A 25,534-nucleotide genomic window follows, 5' to 3' on the forward strand; every position below is an offset into this window, starting at 1 on the left:
CAGAATACATAGTCAGCAAGGTAATCCAGGTGTTCTCAAACTGGCGCCTTGTGTTTTTTACGACCTGACATTCGTTATTCAAATGTGTTTCTCTTTTTTGTTCTTTTTTATGTCACTTGTTAGTAGAAGTGTCATTCCTTTGGGGTGCGTTCCTACCCCGGTAAACGAATCAGCGAGTAAAAAAGTAAACACATCCCTTATTTCATTTTTGTAAAAACATTTTACTATAGTATCAACTCTCCAGGGAATTGTATCATTCCTGACTTACACAACCTTGTACAGATACGGATATGCACTTTGAGTCTCTATTTTTTGATAGTTAAAATGTAACTTTGTTTTAAACATCACTATAGTTTATAGTGATTTTTTAAGCACATTTTAATAACAAAATGGAAAATCACAAAGTGCTTCATATATGAATTATATTCTATGTTTTGAGATATTTTTCGAGTTATTTTTTTCCTAACATACCTATTATTACTGAAAAATATTATTTAATAAAATTTTTTTTTTTAAAAATGTAATGGACTTGTGTTTAAAAATAATGTGTTATTATTTATTTAACGAATAATTGATCAAATTCAGTATGGCAAAAATAATTTTTGATTTTTTATAATAGACTACCTTTATACGTACACAGTGTAAAACTTTTTGGACAACAAATTGAACGCTTTCACAAAATTTTCAGTGTGTCCAAATACTTGTTCACAAATCTGAGTCTCTCCGCTTAGGATTTTTTTCCTTTTTGACATCTTAACATAGATGATGGAGAATATGGATGTCTGAGTATTTAAAGGGTTTATGGGTAAAACAGTGAATGTGACACACGTGTAAAGTAATCACCGACCAGCTTCTGTAAGCCCTGGAAAAACCCAGACTTCCATATTCTTTTCATCTATGTTGAGAAGTCAAAAATGTAACATAATATTTACAATTATGTTTTTATGTCGATTAATTACGTAGTGAAATCTGCAGCATTACTAAACTGATATAAATTCCCGAATCACCCTGAGAAGAATTATGTATAAATTGTAAAGGTGGCGTTACCTCTTCAGGCCGATTCAATTTCCAAATCCACCCTTGTGACTTCACCATCACTTTTGAACTCAGCCTCTTGGCTGAGGAGGACTTTTTATATTTTTTGTTGAATTAATTTCCAGCGGTCTGAGATCCTGTTATAGAGGTAAAAAAGGAGAGAGGATAAGATGAGATATTCTTAAAGGATAAGTGAGATAAAGTGAACACAAAATTACGCGACGGTGCTCTTGCGAATTTTCCGGGGGAGGAAAAATAATATCATATCTTTATAAGTATGTTTGTTTGCCGTTGTAGGGCTTACGGCGCTGAACGGCCTTTGTGAAAAATACTCCGGTTCTGGAAATAATCAGGAGGAATATAAAAATGATGATATTTTTTTGTTATTTCATTCACCAAACTCTCTTCCTTGGTCCTTGACCAAGTGGTAAGTACGTTTTACTACAATAAATGAGACTTAAGGATATATTTCTAACCGTATTGACCGAAGGTTTAGAATGTGCTTTAAAAATTATTTTACGTTTTAAATGTTAAATCAAACACTGATTTTTGAGTCTTCTAAGCTGTATTTTTATTGTTAAAAACACATAAAAATTTTTTTTTTTAACAATTATAGAATAAAATAACAACCATGTAATTTTTTCCACATTAATTTTATTTGATCAGCTACCGAGTTTCGTCGTAACCGACAACATCAGACTGGTCTGTGACAATTATTTCGCCAAGTTATGGTATTTTCAAACCAATGTTCATTCATTTTTTATTTACGTTTTACTTAGATGAAAAATGGATAGATTTAACCACAAAGTGACGGCCGAATCAATTAATAAAAAAGGAATGTACATGAGTTTGAAAATGCCATAACTAGGCGAAACAACTATCACAAAATTGACTTTTCATGTGTTTTTTAACAATAAAATACATCTTGGTAGACTTAAAAAAATCAGTGTTTGATTCGACATTTTATACGTAAACTAAATGTTGTTTTACTAATTATTAATTTTTAATTTAAACACCAAACCTGAAATAAATGAAAATTATTTTTCATTCTCATATACGTACATATTAAGAAATACAAAAAAAAAATATGCCACTTCTGGGTTTTTGTGTGTTGAGGGCTTATTTTCCAACACTTTTTAGTACAATTATATGAAAAATTAATAATCATTTGTACGGCGTCAAGAGATTAATGATATATGTAGGAATTTAAGAAATGTGGTTGTCAATCATGGGTAGAATGGTTAATGTTGCACGCGTGTAAAGTGATCACTCAGCCAGCCTAAGATAAGTCAGATAAGGCTCTGTAAATACCCAGATTTTCAAATTATTCTTCAAAAATAAAATATAAAAAAAATATTTATTATTTTGTATGTTTTAGTATTTGGAGGAGAAACAGGATATATTTTAAGAAAAAAACAGTTTATAAGCAACGACAAGGGCACTTGAGGTTGTATACCCGTACTCATACAAGTTTCTGCAAAGTATCGCAACGGTGCATGAGTACCAATAAAGGATAATTATCTTAACAATTTAACTTAACAATATTGTTTATTTAGAATTGTAATTAAAAATACAATTTCATAAAACTTATTCTGAGCAACAAAAAAAAAGTTTTGTTCGTTTGTTTAGTTCTTAATTGAAATCTAATTTTAATTTTATCCTACATTTTATTTTGAAAACTGTGTGCTTCATGTGGTTTAGCTTTTTTCATGCTTCCAAGGATTCCACATTTTCACAACGTTTTAAATTAGCGGCAGATGCCATAAAGTAGTAAGATTATGTAATTTTTTTCAAACAACACTTTATGGTTTGAACTCCATTGCAGTATAACGTCATACCTGACTATTTATTTATTAAATTTTCTTTCAAATACATGATTGCATGTCCGTTATATAAACATATCCTATAAACTTGAATGCCCCCTGAGAGTGATAGGGACTTTGAAAGCATTAGAAATAATTTTTAACATTGATCGCGAAAAGCTTGACATGATTGATTATATGCTGATTTAATATTAAATACCGATATTTGATTACAAATAATAATAAAGAACAACAAATAATTTATATTAAAAAAAAAATGGAAACCCAAAGTTTCTATACTGGACCTGAAAACGTAGCGGAAGCGTTAGGAGACAGTATTTTTTTTCTGATGAAAAGCTTCTTTTCATCTCACCAATACATGTCTCTAGTGAAGTTCTAGTGATTCAAGAACAATGTTTAAGCATTAGTTCATATTTATAAAACTTCCAAGAAAATGAGTAGTGTGGTTGTTAATAATGGGTAGAATTGATGAATGTTATACGTGTGTAAAGAGATCACTTAAACCAGCCTATGACGGTTGTCAGCCTTTTTCATCTTTGATGAGATGTCAAAAAATAATTTAAAAAATAATTCCTTTAGTTGGAGATAATCCAGATTTGTGAGCAAGTAATTGAACACACAAAAAATGTTGTTTTGTATTTTTTTTGCTATGTTAAATGATAGATTTCCTAATTTTTTTTTATTGTTAAATATTTTAAAAGTAATTTTTTTAATTAATTTTACTTTAATAATTTCCAGTTAAAAAGCGATGACAAGTAGCTTAAAAAGTGATGAGAACTTTTAGGATCATGTTCACCCTCCTGAAATTCAGTGTTTTCTAGAGCCTCCCTGAAAGTATATTTGGAATTTGAAATTAAGCTGAGCGAGATTAAAATTTCATCTTTCGATAAAGCAAAATTGCTTAATTATTATTTTCGCGATTTATTATTTGATTAATTATGGAATCCTTCGGATATTAGTACGAGTCCGGAACATAATACTCCGCGAGGCGCTGGGATTAATAATGCAATAAGGCAAAACTTAACAATTTACAACTTACAAATTTAAATGAATGCAAATGTTTCCGGTGTTTCGTTCATTGTAGAATAAATACGGAAGTTTTGCTTTGAACAATATATTCATATTTTTACTTAAGGAATTTCCACCCCTAATTATCCTTTTCCTCGAATGAAAACATTATTTTATTTAGATATCCTATTATAAGACTGAAGTACTTATTTGTGAGAGATTACTTAGCCCATGTGGGTATAAAATAATACGAATAGGTTTTTCTTGATATTAAAGAGAGTCTTTAAAAATGAAGTTTTAGAAATCAAAAGGTTTATTTTATTTTTAAATTAGCCACGAATAATAAAACTTACAAAAATAGGGTAGTCGAGAATGAATATAAGATTTTGAAAAAAAAAATACAAAAATACGATATTCATTTCAATTTATTTTTTCATCATACATGACGCTCACTCCTTTCAAGAACGTCATAAATAAAAAAACTTAATTTTTTAGGAAAACGTTTTTAAAGTTTAAAAATATAATACAATGTATTAAAAATAAATATCAAGCCACTTATTGAACTTTTCATTGTGCAACAGATCTTTTTAGGTAAAACCTGAAGGTTTTTTCTCCTTTTGAAAAATAAATAGGATATTAAATAAAAATTAACAATACATTTTCTTCAAAATGCAAAAATAACACTTTCTGCCCTGTAGCAGGTAAATATTAAGTTAAAAGTATGCCTCTTTTTCTGAGATATAGTACATTTTCTGGGCATTTCAAAAACATGCTCAACTGAAAATCGATGATTTTTGATTTACGACGTTGTTAAAAGGAGTGAGCGATTCGACGGTGTAAATACATACATATACTTATAATTATATATAGTTGTTTATGAGATTCATTCATCTACGTTCCCATGTGGAGCTCTTATGTCCTGACACACACTACTAGTGTCCATTACATCCATACATCTAGTCATACATACCATCCGATTACGTAGACTTTTGATACCACCAGACTTTTTTGGCCGTCCTCGTTCTAGTCGCCAATTTTTTTTTCCACACACACACACACACAGTTCTATATATATGAACCAATTTCGAGACATTATTCTTGAATCACTAGAACTTCACTAGATACATCTATTGGTGAGATGAAAAGAAGCTACATTATTGAGCAGAAATTCTTTTATTAGAATATAAGATCTGAAACCTGGATTATGAGAAACGAGAAACGCTAGAAAAGATCATTTTAATTATTATTATTTTAGCTTATAATTTTACCAGTTAATTTATTTACAACATTTTGAGTGTGTCGAAATACTTGTTCACAAATCTGGATTATCTCCAATTATAGGAGTTGTTTTTATTATATTTTATATATATATATATATATATATATTTATAAATATATATATATATTTATTTATATATATATATATATATATATATATATATATATATATATATATATATATATATATATATATATATATATATATATATATATATATATATATATATATATATATATATATATATATATATATATATATATATATATATATATATATATATATATATATATATATATACACATATATATATATATATATATATATATATATATATATATATATATATATATATATATATATATATATATATATATATATATATATATATATATATATATATATATATATATATATATATTTATATATATATATATATATATATATATATATATATATATATATATATATATATATATATATATATATATATATATATATATATATATATATTTATATATATATATATATATATATATATATATATATATATATATATATATATATATATATATATATATATATATATATATATATATATATATATATATATATACACATATAAAATAAAAAGTATATAAATGGTGAACTTAAATCCTTATTAAAAAGAGTTTGCTAGATTCACTCCATGAACACGTCAAACATTAACTAAAATTCCATCTGTTTCTCTCCTAACACCCTTTCTGCGACCGCGATAACACGTTAAGTGCCGAGCCCTGGGTATAATCGTAACTTCAGCCGTTTTATAGTCGCATTATGCCGTATGGGAGGTCATGGAATCCTGTTGATATTACATTATCTGGTTAGCCGTCATAATAAACAGCACAACGAGACTCGAAAGTGATTGTTAAATTATGAATAACAGACAGATTACGGTAAAATACATCTATTTTATTTTATAGACGTTTCAACTCAAAACGAAGCATCTTTTGTATTTTTACAAAATGAGATGGAAGTTTAAGCATCCTAGGGCTTATCACTGATCACTTTACTCGCTTGTGTAACGTTCATCATTCTGCCCATTTTCGATCATCCATATAGAATATAAAAACAGTCCATATATACCATACATCTTTGAAAAATTAATTGAATATGGATGTTCAATATTGGCCAGAATGGTATGATTTACAAGAGCAGAAAGTGATCACTTTAGACAGTCAAATGCCAAGTCGTAAGTCTTGGAACTCTCAGACTTCTATCTTATTTCGTATGAAAACTATGGATGCCTTAAGTTTAAACACCAATAATATATACTACTTTAATAAATCATCTGTAGCGTGAATAATCCAGTACCTATTAAATAAAAGAAAATTATAAACCGCAAAAATAGATTTATTCAATACCGTTATTTTTTTATGTAGATTTAATTCCTCAACCTCCAAATTGAAAAGTTGCGTTTTCAACTACCGTGCTGATTTCGTTTAGGGTAGTAAAAAATACTATCGATTTTTCACTCAGATATTGATTTCACATAACCCAAGACTGGTACCTTACTTAAGCGCAGGAATAATCACTTTCATATAGGTAACTATTAATATTACACTGTATCGATACAATGCAGCGCTATATGCCCGATTGGGTGATGTTAAGGGTATAGAAAAATGGTCATTCAACTTTTATTCCAATAAAACCAAGCCATATATTAAAGTGAAGCTTCTAGAACGAATGGAAATAAAGATGAAATTCAAGTAATTTAGAGTAACTCCAAAAAACTGAGTTACTATCATGCAATGTCGTATGCACCATTGTGTCTACACAAAAGTATATTTTTAAATACTTTTTTTTGATATACTGGATAAACAACAAGGAGATTTTAACATTACGATTTTCAAAAATCTCTAGAGAAATGTTTAGTAAAAAAGTCTTTCACTATGGGAAAATCGAAGTCCAAGAAACCTTTAACAAGTGGTTTATTCCTGTAAATATATATGGGCTTCAATATTCCTATTTGAATGGATTTGATCATGTATGTTGAGATACCAATACATACAAATCTTGATTCGTTAAACATATTTCTGATGTATACAATTTGGTGCCGAATTTTATAATAGTACTACTAAATTATTTGTAATTTCAATATTAATGATACTATTTAATTGAAATAAATAATTGCGAATCCTTTGATTTATTCCAAACGCAATCAAAAGGTACTATTTCTATTATTGTTGAAGCAATTCAAATAAATAAGCATAATATATTTGGTAAAGTTAAGCATTTCCTTGGGGGTATTGTTTGAATTACCATATTTTAATGGCAGTTTGTTGAAGATGAAATAACGATCCTATTAAATACAAAACTAAATTTGTGTTAACTATCAAACGAAAGGCCATTATTGTAATTTTATATCTTCATTTGAATACCAAAGAAATAACAAATGTTAAAATAATATTCGTCTATGATAAATCTTTATCTATGAAAAGCAATAAAAAGCATTTTCTTGAAAGCACCATTGTTTTCTAAAAATAAAAACAAAGGAGTAAATTATTAGAATAAGTTTACCACAAATATAAATAATCCCAGTGATAAAAATATTAAGACCACATTGAAATATTTTTACTGATTTGCTTATTTTTAGACCATGTTGAAATATCAATATACGTTTAAACAATTATATTTTATAATTTATATTTGAAGCACTAACTTTGTTATTATTATATAATGAAAATGTAACGTTGTTTCAAAATCACTATAAATATTTTATTATAACTTAATTAAAATGTCTACCGGTTTTGAAGCTAACTGCTTCTTTATCAAGACTGATTAATACTATTAGTAATCAGTCTTGATAAAAAACCGGTTAGCTTCGAAACCGGTAGACTTTATAATTAAGTTATAATAAAATACTTAAAGTGATTTTGAAATAAAGTTTCATTTTAATTATATATTATAATTTGATATAAAACAATACATTTAATGACATTCACTAGTTTATTCGCATAACCGAATATTATATCATGATATTCATCTTCTCCTCGTCACTGAACCTAAGTGGTGCATAGGGCATCGTGTCGAATAGACGCGGGGTTGGCTCGATCGCAGTTTACATGAAAATAAGGTGACAGAGAAAAACCAAAATGGCGAAGTAACGTCTGTTTTGAGAGAGACATAATAGCTTTCGTTTCTTTTTCAAACCGAAACAAGTATATTGAGTCTTATAATAGAAAAGTATTTTCATTATTTTTGACTTGAGAATAAAAGAATTATAAATGTGTGACTCAGTTTTTAATACGAGCCTTACGTAGATATATTTTTGCTTCCTATGTATAACGGTTTCCGATAAAACGTTTCTGTAAAAAAAGTAAAAAAACATAATTATTCGAAAAAAACACTGTTTTGTATTTATATAGACTAACTAGATACAAATGTCATATTATTTCTTGACATCTCATCAAAGATGAAGAAGAATATGGAAGTCTGGGCATTTACGGGGCTGACAATCATAACATTATATTATGTATGTGATTGTAATTCAGAATTCGGACCTCACATACTGGAGATAATCCAGATTTATGAACAAGTATTTGGACACACTCAAAATGTTGTAGATACAAATGTCACTATAACCAAGCGTTTTCTGTTTTTTTTTTTTAATTATTTGAAGTAATAGTGACAATATTTAATAACAGGTGATAACAGGCGTGAATCAAACCCTGGACCATATGTGTAAAAACCCATTACACTAACCAGTGCAATATTTAATACATGCATACAAACTAGATGGATTTGTAAAGCAGTATAAAACTATTTGATACCCGGCATACGTTGTTCTTCGATAGAATGCTAGCCGCGAAGTGTTTTCCAATAAATCACGTTGAATTTAAGGTTGTCCCGGAGGGCTAATCAATATTAAAGGTACGCAGGGGGTAGTTTGATGGTACAAAGGTATTCAGAAGGTACAAAAGGTATTCCGGGGGTAGGTGCGAGTACATAAGTTATAACAAAGGTGCGCAGAGCTCAAAAGTTACTCCTTTAATGTTTAAAGTTGAAATTCTGAGAACAATAACAATATTATTATTATTTTATTGCCAAATTTATATGATTTATGTTATAAACTGTAACTTTACGTGCAAAAAGTTTACTATAATAGAATGCCAGATAGCCAAATATGTAGGTATATATTATGTGTAATTTATACAACTTTTTAGGTATTTCTAAATCTTTGATCATAAATCTGAGTTCCTCCTCTAAGGATATATTTTTAAAAATTGGCTTCTCAACATAGATGGAAGAAGAATACGGATGCCAAGATATTTACAGAGCTTATGAACTGTCAAAGACTGGTTAAGTTATCAATTTAAACACTATCAAAGACTGGTTAAATTTACCATTCTACCCATGACTGACAATTACACTAATCAAATGGACCACGGACCGATGTGGTCACTAATGCGAATTTGCTCCAAAGAGCAAGAGTAGGGAGACGATTGCTGATTGATATCAAGGTCCGTAAGATGTCCTATCTAGGGCATGTGCTCAGAGGAGACAAGTACGAGCTATTGTACCTAATCAGCAAAGCAAAATAGAGGGTCGACGAGGTGTGGGCAGAAGACAGGCCTCCTGACTCCTGAATATACTAGATTGGACGGGGATTAAGACCATCTAGGCGCTGTTAAGAACTGCCCAAGACAAAGAAAATAACTCTGAAGTAAAAGATGACGTCAGGATTTCAGGAATAATAACGTGAAGAGAATAACCCAATAACCCCTCATACAGGAAGTCCTGATGAGGAGAAGCTGGACATGGTTGGGACATATCCTTAGAATGCCACCTGAGAACATTGACCCCTCATATTCTTTGTTCCAACCCCGAGGATTCTCAGCGGAACTTCGAGATGCCGAACTGAACTGGGAGAAATCCAAAGAAGTGGCGCGTGACAGAGTAACTTGGAGACGTCTTGTGTGTCTTGTGTTGGCTATATGTTCCACCTAAGGAGCGAACATAGAAAAAGAAGAGAAGAAAATTGTTGACGTCAGGAGGACCTGACATAATACACGCAGAAGAAAATAAAATTAGAAAGAGAGAGAAAGAGATAGAGGGAGAGATTTTCATTTTCTTCGTTTTTTTTCTTGAATCCGAGTTCCACCCCAATCCAGCAGCCCCATCAATAAAGTTGATTCCCGATGGAACGAGCCCCGGAATGTGGTATTGTTTTAATAACGAGTGCGGCACGGTATCACGCCTGGAGTGGTGTGCAATCAATATTCCGAGTCTGTGCCCGGCCCCGACTTGCGGTATTTATGAGCAAAGCGTCCGCACGTCTGCCGCGTACCCGATGTTGTGATTATCCGGGGAGCGCTTGCCGAAGAACGGACGCAGGACGCATCCCGCGTGCCAACGCGGCGGACGAGGCTTCTTGTCAATACATGCTAAACTAACTAACTGACTTATGTTTTTTGTATATTAAAAGCATTGTTAACTTTTTGGTATGGTAATATAGCACTCTCCTTATCATTCATCGTTCACCTTGTGTAATACCACTTTTTTATAAAAAAAAAATTGTTGTATACTTGTACACTTATCAATTTTATGAACAACATACAATACGGCAGACGAGGCTTCTTGTCAACACATGCTAAACTAACTAACTGACCAATATGTTTTCTTATTACCTTTTGACATATCATCAAAAATGAAGAAGAATATGGAAGTCTGGGCATTTACGGGGCTGACGACCGTCAAAGGCTTGTTTGAGTGATCACGATTCGTAATTAATGTGATTGAATTTTGGATTATTCTTACTGGAAGATCCCGTGCAAAGGGTAACGTTTAAAATATTTATTTAAAAATAAACATATTTATTTAAAATAAAATATGAGGACTATTGAATATATTAATGTATTTAAGTGTTGTTTGAAAAAGAAGCAGAGGAAGACCGAGAAAAACATGGCACGATCAGGTATGCCAAATACTTGAAAGTGGTCAGGTTAGGAGTCGTAACAATCGGCGGGTATGTATGAGGAGATGCATGAACGTGGAAGAGGCGAAGAATGTTTGCAAGGACAGAGTTGTGTGGCGCTCTATTCTCTCTGCCTACCCCTGCGGGTAAGCGGCGTGATGGTAAGTTAGTTAGTTAGTTAAGTGTTGTTTGAATTCCCAAAACAAAAGTATATCGATTATAATTAGTATGTCACGTAGTAAGAAAATTGTGATTGTTTAAGTTTCACAGATAACAGATCAACATCCTGGGAACAAAGTGAATGGTGTACTGAAATCAGTTATAGCAAATAAAAACCTATCAGCGGAAGCTAAACTGGCAGTGCACAACGGAGTCCTGGTTCCAACTCTAATGTATGTATGTGAAACATGGAGTTGGCAAAAGAAGGATGAAAGTAGACTGAATGCAGTCGAAATGCGATCTCTCAGAAGAATGTGCGACAAAACGATGTATGATAGATGTGCGAATAGTGAAATAAAGAAGGAATGCAAAGCTGAGATAAGCATTATCGATAAAATTAAGAAAGGTGTATTGAGATGGTTTGGACATGTAGAACGAATGAGTGAGGAAAGAACGGTAAAACAAATTTATGAGGCGAATGTTAGTGGGAAAAGAAGCAGAGGAAGACCGAGAAAAACATGGCACGATCAGGTATGCCAAATACTTGAAAGTGGTCAGGTTAGGAGTCGTAACAATCGGCGGGTATGTATGAGGAGATGCAGGAACGTGGAAGAGGCGAAGAATGTTTGCAAGGACAGAGTGGTGTGTCGCACTTTTCTCTCTGCCTACCCCTGCGGGAAAGCGGCGTGATGGTTAGTTAGTTTAGTTAGATATTGATCACATAATATAACTTTGAAACTGTGATATTATCCGCTGTATTTTTTTTACCAAACTAATCAAGCGACCCTGGTACTTGAAAAATATTTACATGGAAGTAATTATTATACTATAAATCACGTAAAAAAAAAAACAAACTTATATTTTCTCGATGAAGTTTATATCGACAATGGCGAAAAATATTTTGTCGTTATAATTCTTCGTGTATAATTTGAAGCTGTCGAAACACATAATTTGAAGTGTAACAATTTCCAGTCTGACTACTCGTAGAAAAACTGCCAGTCTCAAATCGACTAGAATCTGCCGCAAGTTGTCAAGAACTCATAATACGATCGTTATTTATGATTCCATTGTTGATATAATATTTATGAGGTTGCTTAAGAAGTTTTCTAGGCACAATAAATAGTTTGGTGGATTATTTACAATATACGTTGTGAAATGGTACTTTTTGTCCGCAGGCAATATATTTAATATATTTAATACGCAAATATCGTTTCAGCGTTGCCATAATACATAATGCCCTTAAAGATGTATGCATACGTACAACACATATATTTATCTTTCTACGTTATTTTTAAAAGGTTTTTCGACTAGTTTATCCTCAATTAAGATGTTGATTTATAATTTGATGAAATAATGGCAACATTGACAAGTAGAACTACGTTTTAACCAATGATTACTCAACTTTTTGTGTGTTTTTTTTAAATATTTTAATTTTAATTTTATTTGGGTTAACAACAGCAATATTTGTAAAACAAAACTTTTAAAAGATATACATTTAACAAGCTTATTAAAGTTGACCACAAAAACATAAAGATTACTACAAAATATTTAGTTTAGACCTAGCAAATGAATGAATGTGTGTGGTGTGTGTGTGTGTGTGTGTGTGTGTGTGTGTGTGTGTGTGTGTGTGTGTGTGTGTGTGTGTGTGTGTGTGTGTGTGTGTGTGTGTGTGTGTGTGTGTGTGTGTGTGTGTGTGTCTGTGTCTGTGTGTGTGTTTGTCTGTGTGTGTGTGTGTGTGTGTGTGTGTGTGTGTGTGTGTGTGTGTGTGTGTGTGTGTGTGTGTGTGTGATGTTGATTCTAGTAGGGACATACATACAATGCTGAGAAGCATAGTTTTTAAAGACCCAGAGAGGAAAATATGATCACCATTCCACTTTTCCACACAGATTTTCCGCAATTAAAAATGTCAACTTGGCTAAAACATGAATTGTACTCACTAGCCATTAAAACTCCGCGCGTAATTAGTTCGAAGGACAGGTACTATGAATAAAGACTGTGACGTGTGACGGGTACGGTAGCCGGGTACATTATACGTTATTTCGGAAGTCAAAACCGGACTATCTAGACCCCTACTGATTATATCCTGGAGGATACCCGTATCCAATATCCAACATATATTTTGCTAAATAAAAAATGCGTTGAATATAAACATAAGGAAATAAAAAATGAATAATAATTAAAGTAAGAAAAAAATAACACAGTTGTAAAAGAGGAGTATATTGAGGTTTCCCCTCATAAAATATTTTTAAAATTTCTACTACTTACACTCATTTTCACCCAATGGTGCATAGATCACTGTGTCAATTAGATGTGATGTTTATTCAATAGTTTATTTTATGAAGACAAGGGTTTTTAAAAAAATTTAAAAAATTATAAGAGTGAAAACCATTTATACTGATTAAGGAAACACTCGTTTTTATACCACTTGAGTTTATTGATGACCACTAGTTGCGGAAGCTAAACATCCATCGTCAGGTCTGAATAATAACTGATACTAATAATTATAATAAAAACGATAATAATAATAGTTATTATTCAGAGATGACGATGGAAGTTTAGCTTCCGAAACTAGTAGTCATTAATAAACTCTAGTGGTATAAAAACAAGTGTTTCCTTAATCATTTTAACATGTCTTACCACAAAGTAAATACCGAAGCAATGAATAAAAATTTATTTTGACCACCTGGGAATTGAACGCAGGACTTCCATATAAATATACCAACCACTATACATGGACGCACAATACCTTTATTAGCTTAGAAAAGGCTCGTAAGAGTTTGTTGATTTAGTATCAATTTTCTGAAATAACATGCTGATTGAAATACTCGTATTAAAAAAAAATCTTGTAAAAAACCTTTTAGAGTTTATTAATGTAATAACAAGTTATTAAATCTAATATAATGTATATTTGAAGCACCAACTTTGTGATTTTCCATTTTATTATTAAAATGTAAGATTGTTTTTAAATCACTATAAATATCGTGATTTTAAAACAAAGTTACATTGTAATTATTTAATTATTTAATCTAAATTATTACGATTTACTATAAAAATTTTGTATTCGAATTTATCTATTTCTAAGCAAAAATTGCAAGCAACATTTTACATCGGCGATAAATTTAGCATGTATAAAGTCGCTCCATCTTCGTGGAAAGATATCCCATTTTTCTCCGTCGGCGAATTCGTTGAGAAAAAAATCAGAACAGGAATAAATCAATAAATTTTTCAGTAGGCTATTATGAAAGGCTGTGAAGGATATGGAAGCTTGTGTAAGGGATGGGACTGGCAAAGCTCCGTCGGGGTGCAATTGACACGCGTGAATTTATATCAAAAGTTTGTCTTTCATATCAGTTCCAGGAATTTTTCTCTCAGGTTAAGGAGCGTTTGATTAATTAGTTTTACTACTCTCTACAAAATTTTAATTTAAAAAATGTCCTTAACTACTGAACGTGCCATTAAAACTGAAATTTATAAATATATAAATATATATATATATATATATATATATATATATATATATATATATATATATATATATATATATATATATATATATATATATATATATATATATATATATATATATATATATATATATATATATATATATATATATATATATATATATATATATATATATATATATATATATATATATATATATATATATATATATATATATATATATATATATATATATATATATATATATATATATATATATATATATATATATATATATATATATATATATATATATATATATATATATATATATATATATATATATATATATATATATATATATATATATATATATATATATATATATATATATATATATATATATATATATATATATATATATATATATATATAAATATATATATATATATATATATATATATATATATATATATATATATATATATATATATATATATATATATATTTAAATATATATAAATAAATATATATATATATATATATATATATATATATATATATATATATATATATATATATATATATATATATATATATATATATATATATATATATTTATATATACATATACATATCGTAGTCGTACAGGAGAAAGTGACCTTCTACCAAAAATTCTTGGGCCATTGAAGTCACTTTTGCTTGGCAAGAAAATAGACACCAATGCAGTTAGTCATTTTTAACAAGTCAATATATTTTAATTCCTAATTTAAAATCGTTTGGTATTTTTTCAGGGCAATATAAAGCCAGTAAGATATCAAATAGTCGATGATCACGTTTTTGTAAAATAATGCACTTGGTTACTTTCTCCTGTATGAATACGACATATTCAAAATATGTTATATGTACATACTCGTATTATAAATCTCGCTACATTTTTATACCTTAGAATTTTTATGAAGATTTATAAGAAAGGTGGAAGCGGTGGATGTAGTATCAATTTATCTTTACATCAATAAGAAAAGGGTATCTTATTGTTGGCTTCATCGTTTTCAATACATTTTTCACACGTTCGAATAATCCCACCCCAAGGTCTACGGGATGGCAGAACAAGATTTGTACACTGTAAATGCGAAAACGGAATTTTCCATGAAAATTCAGATCGTTTTTCGGCATTCATACTGAAACTGGATAAAATACTGGTGTCATATTTATGACAAAAAATAAATTCAATTACAACGGTAGATCAGCTTTCTTTACATAAATATTTTTTAAAAGGAAAACGTAAAGATTGTGTCATTATGCTTACTCCATTCAATAACGTCATACTTATATAAAAAAAACTTGATTTTTCAGGAGATCGTTTTTAAAGTTTAAAAATATAATGAAATGTATTAAAAATAAATATCAAGCCACTTATTGAACTTTTCAAAACTTAAATGTGTCTTCTCCATTTGAAAGATATTTAGTATATTAAAAAAATAATTAAAGGATACCTTTTCTTCGAAATGCAAAAATAACACTTTCTGCCTTGTAGCTGGTAAATATCACGTTAAAAATACTCCGCTTTTACTGGGATATAGAACATTTTCTTGGCATTCCGAAAACATGCACAACTAAAAATTGACGATTTTTTTAAAACGACGTTGTTGAAAAAAGTGCTCGATTTGTGCTCAAAATCGTATACTTTTATGGTATTCTAAAACCAATTTACCAACTAACCACTATGCCGCTATCCGCAGGGGTAGGCAGAGAAAATAGAACGCCACCTCACTTTGTCTTTTCAAATATTGTTTGTCTCTATGTAAAAATATGTAAATGGAGAATATTTGCCAGAACCAGGAGAACTTTCCCACTTGTAACGTTTTTTCATTTTTAAACTCAATATTCAATAAATATCCAAAAAAAAATACAAATCATAACTAACTTACTGACCATCACGGCGCTTCCTTGAAAGGGCAGGCAGAGAAGCAGGAATCACACACCAATGTGTCTTTTCAAAAATTCTTCGCCTCTTCCATATTCATACATCTCCTCATGTAAACTCGTTGATTAGTTCAACTTCTGACCTGACCGCTTTCATACATTTGGCATACTTGAACATGTCAATTTTTTTTGGTTTTCCTTTGCTCCTTTTATCAAGTTCATTCGCTTCATAGATATGTTTTACCGTTATTTCCTCACAAAGTTTCCAGAAAAAGTTTCGAAAATTTAACACAAAGTTTTCGGAGGGTTAAGAAGTACATAAATCGTTAATATACTAACAGCACTTGACATACGAAACAATCAATTATCTTCAATTAGTCACAATTTGTCAATGATTAGCGAAAATGTAGCACAAAACTGTTCAAAGTTCAGAAAGTCACTCTGAACTTTTAGTATATGTAAGTATAAGTCAGTATAAGTCATTGCAAGGGGTAAAATGATCGAATCTTTTTTCTTAGCTTTGTTACCTCGAAGATAAAAACGAAAGCCTTAAAATTTATGGTTTAGATTGGTTCCATCGCATAAAATAGGAAATCGTAAATGTTTCCAATGTTACTCAAATACACAGATGTGAATTCTTGTAAACAAAAAGTTTGGAAGATAATATAAAAAAGAAGAATAAATTGAATTAAATATTTTTATATTTAGTTTTCACGTTTGCTGCTGCCTTGAACTGAAACATGAAGCGTCACGAGATATATGATATATCGCTCACTCCTTTCAGGAACGTCATAAATCAAAAAACTTGATTTTTCAGGAGTACGTTTTAAAACTTTTATAATACAATACAATGTATTAAAAATAAATATCAAGCCACTTGTTGAATTTTTTATTGTGTAACAGATCTTTTAGGTAAAATCCGAAGGTTTTTTTCTCCATTTGAAAAATATTTAGTACATTTAAAAAAATCATTTAACAATACCTTTTCTTCAAAATGCAAAATCGACATTTTCTGCCCTGTAGCGGGTAAATATTAAGTTAAAAATATGCCTCTTTTGCTGGGATATAGTACATTTTCTAGGCATTCCGAAAACATGCACAACTGAAAATTGACGATTTTTGATTTATGACGTTCTTGAAAGGAATGAGCGATTTGTATGAGTTTCAAAAAAATTAATGGTGTCGTTATTAATTATGGGTAGAACGGTGAATGTTACACTGCTTAAAGTGATCACTTAATGACAGGTCATAAGCCCTGTGAATGCCCAGTTTACCATATTCTTCTTAATCTCTGTTGGGATGTCTAAAATTGATATTAAAAAGATCTGCTTATGGGATACAATCCAGATTTTGGAACAGTATGGAAAAGTATTTGGACACGATCAAAATATTAGAACGTGAAATTGTTCTCGTAATTATTAATATTTAAATCACTTACTTTGTGGTCAGTCATTTTTCCTTTCATATTATTTTTCGCAAAAATTGTAATAATATTAGTATATAACTACTCACCGAGATTTTAATATCTTCCGTTTTCGAGACGTACCCGTTTCTTCGTCAGGACAATCACTACAACAGCATGCAATATATTGTTTGCATGCTATTGACAGCTATGTCTCAAAACCGGTTGGTATAAAAATCTTTGTGAGAGGTTATATACAAATTTTTAAAATATTTATTTGTCAATAAATTTTTGTTCTTAAAAATGGAAAAAAAAACAGAATTATGAAATAATGATGATCAAAAATTTGAATAATTTATATTGTTTCATTTTCGTAAAATACTAAAAACCTCAAGGGCACCTAAAAAAAGGGTGTATGTGTTTATAAAAGCATATACTCGGATACGCTTTGTATAAGTAGATATTTCTATAAAAATAAATTAACATATCTCTCACTTTTTTAGTTAAGAACAACTCCGGATATTACGTCACTTGTTCATTTAAGGTATTTTATATAATACTCGTATATAAAAAGTCCGAATACCTTGTAAATATAATTATTTTCAACAGCAAACAAATCGGTTCATTAAACACTTCATGGAAATCAATTTACAATCGGTTAAAACATAATGATTTCCTAATATTTGTCATTTGAAATATTTCAAGATCATTATGAATTTAGTACATTTTTTATGAATCATTCACAGATGACCGAAAACTTTCAATGCCAAAGATACAATACGATAATTGAAGCCTCATTTAAATGAACTATGTCGTAAATTTGATAAAAAGGTATGGAATGCTAAAATAGGTGTAAAATATTGATGTACGGTAATTTTAGGGTAATATCGCACGATATATATTTCTAATGTTAATAAAAATACATCACATTTTTATTTACATTAGAACCCAAAAGAGTAGATCATCAAGTATGTGTGTGTGTATGTACGTAAATCTGAAAACAAAAATCTAAAAAACACATTCCTCTGATTTCAAAATGATTTAATAATGATAAAATGCAACACCAAGCAATTTAAACTAAATTGTCAATTATTTGCAAATCTTTGCATGATAACATTCATAAAAATAACAATACATAAATTTAAATAAAGAAAATACTTAAATATTTAAAATTTTGAAAAATGAGTTTAAAGGATGGTATTATATCTTTAATTTAGTACAATAAATAAATATATCAAGTCAAATGCATTAATTACTACGCTTATGAGCTAGGTAAACTAACTCACATTTAGACAGTACATCTCAACTTAAAAAAAAACACACAAAAAAGAAAATATATTAATTATGAATATTTTACATAAATTGTATTGACCTAATTATTTTATTATTTTTTTTAAAATATCCAGTTAAATAAACAAGAATAAGAAATACTAAAAAATAGAAAAAAATGTTCGTTTGCATTATAAGTTCACGAAAATTTCGCTTAGCTTAACTTCAAAACATGCCCATAGATTTTGTAGATATACAAAATCAAAAAGTTAAATGTTAAGGATGTTTAAAACCATGAGCAATCGTACATAATGATCATTTATACCAGCCGATGATAAGTCGTAAGCCCTTGAAATACCAAATGACTTCAATATTTTCTGGTTATAAAATTGTTTACACATCTAACATAAATCATACGCTTAATACAATTTTGTAATTGCTTTATACGATATTTTGCCGAAAATCTTACAGATTGGAAATGCGAAGCGTCTCCAATATCCTAGATAATGAATTTCCCGAATAAATGGTTTGAGTAATGATCGCCCGATCTAATCATTAAATTAAGAAATTCCAATTACTCGAGCGACGAAAAAATCCGAGATGGCTCTAAATATCGATTTGGTATCGAATTTGTGTTAAGGAACCTTGGAAACTAAATACCCTCTGAATTTAGTGCTAGCGTGTGAAAACGGAATTTTAAAAAGTCGTTTTTCTTTATTTTTCGGATACATAAAGTGGTTTAATCGTCATCATATAGGATACACAAATGTGATTTTACCACATTTATTGCGGTACGGAATGTGAAAGTGACACGAACGGATACAAAATTGGAAAATGTATTGTAAATCGATTGATTTTTTTCTACATATTGGCGACATTCTTCGACATACGGCAGTTCGGTTTACGGACACGACTAGAAATATACCATATCAAATATTACATTTTTTTTGTATATTACATTATTTTATATTTTGTTTTGTACAAGGAATGCACAATTAAAGTTAAGCAAAGGGGTGAGTGAATGAAAACGACAGTTACAGTGTTCTTAGATTCCATACGTTGCAACCAACGCGTTAGTTGGTATTGATAGACGATATACAACATATTTATTTTATAACTTAACTTACTAACTAACCATCACGCTGATTCCCCGTAGGCAGAGAAAATAGAACGCACCACTCTGTCGTTCCTAACTTTCTTCGTCTCTTCCACATTCATGCATCTCCTCATATGTACATACCTGCCCATTATTTCGACTCTTGATCTGACCACTTTCAAGCATTTGACATACCCGATCATGTCAAATTTTCTCGGTCCTCTCTGCTACTTTTTTCAACTTCATTGAAACTAATTAGAAATCACTCATCGGGAATATTATATATATGACTAATGTATGTAATATGTTTTGAAAAATAAATAAATAAAGAATTCAACTTCCTATATTGTTCTAATTTGTTTTAATTTTAATCTTCCTAATTTGTTTTACCGTTTTCTCCTCACTCATTCGTTCCAAATGTCCAAATCATCTCAACAAACCTTTCTTAATTTTATCCGAAGTATACAATTGATTATACTGTTTAAATTATTAAGTGATATAAGGGAACGAAAATAAGAAAAGATTCTAAGATGTAAAGTAAACATAAAAGAAAAAACAGCATCAAACTTTTGAATATTTTTTAATACAGACTCATCAACCAAATTCATCATATTTATCACTTTTCATAAAAGATGAATGGTGTGACTTATTTAGTTTCAAAAGCCCTCAGGTAAAATGAGTCCACTTTTCTCAGAACTTACAATTAGGTTGGATTTCAAAATAATTCGTGGCTTAGGGTTTTATTCAATTACTAAACTATCGTGACGTTGAGATTTATTTAATAAAAATATTATAATTCACAATGACCGCTCAGATAACTTTTCTTAAGTAATATGATTTACTGGATGGTTAGATGCACAAAAATATTTTGTAATTTGATTTTGATTTTGAAAATATTAATGGTAATTATTATCATTTAGAAGTTGGCAGCAGCTTTGAAAGGTGTGTATTTAATGCTGCTCGTATTAGTGTCCACCGATTGGAAAAATGCGTTGAAAAATTGAAATTGTAATTAACATGTTTGAATTCAATAATATCGGTTTGTAATAATTTTAAAAATCGTTTTCAGATTCAGATTGTAGCCGTAATGTTGATTTAAATTTTAAAATAGATAATGATGAATTGAATATAAAAAATAAGTTTTTTTTCAATTTAATATAACTTGGTAAATACTTGTTTATCTTAAAATCTATTGTGCCACGTATTTTGATAGATATTTATAATCAAACACCATATTAAAAAATATGTTAGATAAATTTTATTAATCAGAATAAATCATGAATGACATTGAAAAATATATATTTTAGAGTGTCCCATTTAAAAAAAAATCTGTGTCTAAAAGAGTGCGCAAAAGTAATATTTTGTAATCGAATATAAGAAATTAAAAATATATATAAATCCTGAAAAAATGGTAATTTTTGTTTCGTGTTCTTTTTTGTATTTTCTGTTTCTTATTTGGTGTATTTTTGATTTCGATGAAAAAATATTGTTACATTTATTTGTTTGTAATACGCAGTTAAATTGTTATCAACTTATGATGTAATTCTTACGCCTTAATAATGCAATTTTTTTTTGCGTAAATATCTTTTATGTGTAAAAAAAAAACAATAAATCTTACATAAGACCGTGAAATACAAAAACGTCTTTATAATAATGATGAATGATGAAACAGGTGTTAAAAAGAGCTTAAGGCTTTATATATATCATTTTAAAAAGGTTGTAATTTTAAAAAAATGTTATATTAAAAAAAAGGCGTCGCTTTTCAAATATTACAAAGTTGAACGTAAGGAAAAATAATCCTTATTTAATGGTGAACACAGAAAATGTGTGCTAAAATCAGGTTTTAGCATTTCAATATTTTATTTTTATGTTAATATATGCTTCAGTTGTATTTTTCAAATTAAAATTATTACGAAATCATGTGTCATAATATATAAAGCAATTCTCAGAATAAATATTGTTACCTTTATTTAAATCTTCGCATTTGTACGAGTGTTTATTATCTCCGAGTTCCTCTTGCTGCCACTTAATTTCTATAAAAAATTAATACCACAAATTCAACACTATAAAACCTCACAACACTACGACTTTAAGCTTTTTTATCACTGTTTATCGAAGCTTATCATAATCAATCGATGAATTCACACCACGAACACAATAAACTGATGGCAGTTGACTTCTCATGCATAATTTAATTATATGTTCGAGATGTTACGTTGACGTAGCTCTATCAAAAGGTTTTTGAGCCCATTATGTCGGCTGAAAGATTTATATCGTATAATTATTCAAAACACGTCCGAATCTGATATATTTTGACTGACAAATCAAACCAGATGCATGAAAAAAGTAGCGAAACCAATTAGTTTCACATTAATTTATACACCAGAACGATTAATATTCATGTGATTCCAATCTTCAATCTAGACACGGACGTAAATGAAAATTTTTTCGTTATTTTTCCACTTGTTATTATTTGTCACTTAGCGCCGAATTCGCAATTCGTCACAGATACGACTGTTATCGCTACACAGCTTCAAAATTGAAACATCTTCATTCCATTCACAAAACAATTTTTTATCTGTAAACACGTTTTATATGATTTCTTCACAGATCTTGAATAATTAAAAATCCGGTAAAAATACGCGTTTATAAATCAAGTAGAAACGCAAAATCCAACGGGAGAAATCTTTACTAAAACTGTCGATTTTTATCCGAAATCAGTTTTATTTAAAACAACACGATTTGTTAAAACATCCATTCTTGTAAGTTTCTTATCGGATTCGCCGACCGATAAATGGTGTTTGTTATATTTGATTATTGCATTACTTCGAGTCACTAGATCGCGAACGGTTTTCGTATTCCTGTAAGCTCAGAGCCGCACACAGCGCAACACGCGTCCACCGGTCACCGCGGTAAGGCGCAGACTGCCTTTACCGGCGCGCGGGTATAAACTCGCTGTGAGTGCGCGTCAGACAAGTTTTCCTGTTCGAATTTTAAAGCCTTCTTATTAACAAAATGCGGGAGTTTCTAATCACAATTCGCACGGTTTCACAATCGTTGCCATTTTAAAAGATAACCATTTTTTTCTTCTTGTGGCTGAAGATAGAATGACGTAAATCATATTGACTGATTATGAAAAGTTAAAGCTCTTTATTTGAGAATACGTTCCGTTTATTCATTTTCGTTACATTTAAGTCAGAAAGTACTAGCCTTGTCATTTATTTTATTTTATTGATGTATTGCTAAAATTAAAAAAAACACACACACAACACGCGTGTTTAGCTACCGTGCTGGAGGTCCCAGGTTCGATTCCCAGGGGGGTGAGAATAAATATTAGCAAATTTACTCTCTAATATTTATTATAATTACTCTGGACTGGTCCTTGAAGCGCAGGAGTGATCACCTTACCTTCATATAATTAACGATCAAGATAACATTGCATCAATACGATGCAGTGTCCTATGCACCATTGGGTGCGGATAAGGGTTAGAGAGAAAGAGAGAAAATTTTACCTCGATTGTTTATGTTTTCATCTAACTTACATTACGCCGCTACTTCAGAAGGGTAGGCAGAGAGAATAGAACGCTATTCTTTGCAAACAATATTCGCCTCCACATTCATGCATCCCCTCATACATATCCGTTGATTATTCTCTCCTATTCTGACCCCTAATAAAGATTTTAAATACCTGATCATACCAAATTTTCCTCCATTTTCCACTGCTCCTATTTCCAACTTTATTCACTTCATAAGTTTGTTTAACTATTTTTTCCTCATTCATTCGTTCCCCATATCTTAACATGGTATTTTTAACAAAACAGTTCCAGATAAGATAACATTATCCTTTTAAACGCATTGTAGAAAAGATCCTCCTTAATTACAAAAAAAAATATTTTCAATAAAATACTTACCTTTTTACTGTTGCAAACAAAGCATATTGATTTATTAATAAAATTAACAACGAAATAAAACTTAATCTGTCGTAGTGATTTTTTTTTCTGACCATTGCCTTATTTTTTAATTTGACATTCTTTATTGTTGCAAATAAAAAATATTGAATTATTTACTATAATAAATACCGAAATGAAACGTAATCTGTGGAAACAACAACAAAAATTCTGAACGATTAATTTGAGATAATGAAATATTATTGTTTTTTTAGGGTAGTGTACAAAGAATGTATTGAAAAATAATATTTCTTTTTATTATCTCAAATAAAACATATTGAATTATTTACTATCATAAATATTGAAAGAAAACTAAAATAATAAAAAAAATTCTGACCCTTACAGATAAGGTAATATTCCTTCTTTTAAGGGCGGCAAACAAAAGATCCTTTTTATTTTAATTTCTCTAACGAACTAACTTACTAAGCATCACGCCGCTTCCCCGCAGGGGTAGGCAGAGGGAATAGAACGCCACACCACTCTGTCTTTGCAAACATTCTTCGTCTATTCCACGTACATGCATCTCCTCATACATACCCGCCGATTGTTAAATTTCTCCCTTTTTCTATTTTTACAAATAAAGAGGGCGTCTCGACAAAGGCTTCTTGGCCCACATTTTTTTCAAGACGATGCCGGCTAGAATGTTACAGTCAATGGAGAGCGCTAGAGAACCATGATTACTGACTTCTTCGTACTTCAGTTGCATGATATTGATGTGATAGAGCTGTGGTTTCAACAAGATAGCGCAACATGCCACGCGACGAAAAAATTGAATTTATAAACCTCATAAAAAATACCCTATGTGACACATTAAATAATTTACTTTTATAAATACTGAAATAAAAAAATTAACGTGCGAAAATAAAAAATAGACTATTTTTATGACCGTTGCACATAAGACGACATTATCCCTTTTTTAGTGCAGCGTAGAAAAGATCCTTTTTCTTAGTGATGGTACTTTTCAATGTGCAATGCTACCTACAAACGTACAACGTATATTTTATCGTATCTTTGTCCCTAGCGGGGGTTGAATCTTTTATTTTTTACCTACAACAGTAAGCATGCACTGATGCGTGTTTTTTTCGATATCATTAATTTTTACGATAACCGATTTTCGGTTCTTGAACAATAGTCGTTCCGTTTTCATGTAGGTAAGAACTTACAATGAATACTTTGTTTACTTCGGACCA

At 29.8% G+C, this 25,534-nt stretch overlaps 1 protein-coding gene across 1 annotated transcript in view; it reads right to left on the reverse strand.

Annotated features, from left to right (window-relative positions):
• Nucleotides 1-23,286, reverse strand: part of LOC148300784 (uncharacterized) — a 491,440-nt gene extending 468,154 nt beyond the window's left edge. Inside the window, exon 1 of the mRNA XM_088274309.1 lies at nt 22,362-23,286. The gene's annotated coding sequence lies outside the window, so the exon portion shown is untranslated. The remainder of the gene's footprint in view (nt 1-22,361) is intronic.
• Nucleotides 23,287-25,534: the final 2,248 nt, after the last annotated feature.

Source organism: Brachycentrus maculatus, unplaced genomic scaffold (genome assembly GCF_059751285.1).
Source record: "Brachycentrus maculatus isolate JH-2025_06_01 unplaced genomic scaffold, ASM5975128v1 h1tg000656l, whole genome shotgun sequence".
Classification (NCBI taxonomy): domain Eukaryota; kingdom Metazoa; phylum Arthropoda; class Insecta; order Trichoptera; family Brachycentridae; genus Brachycentrus; species Brachycentrus maculatus.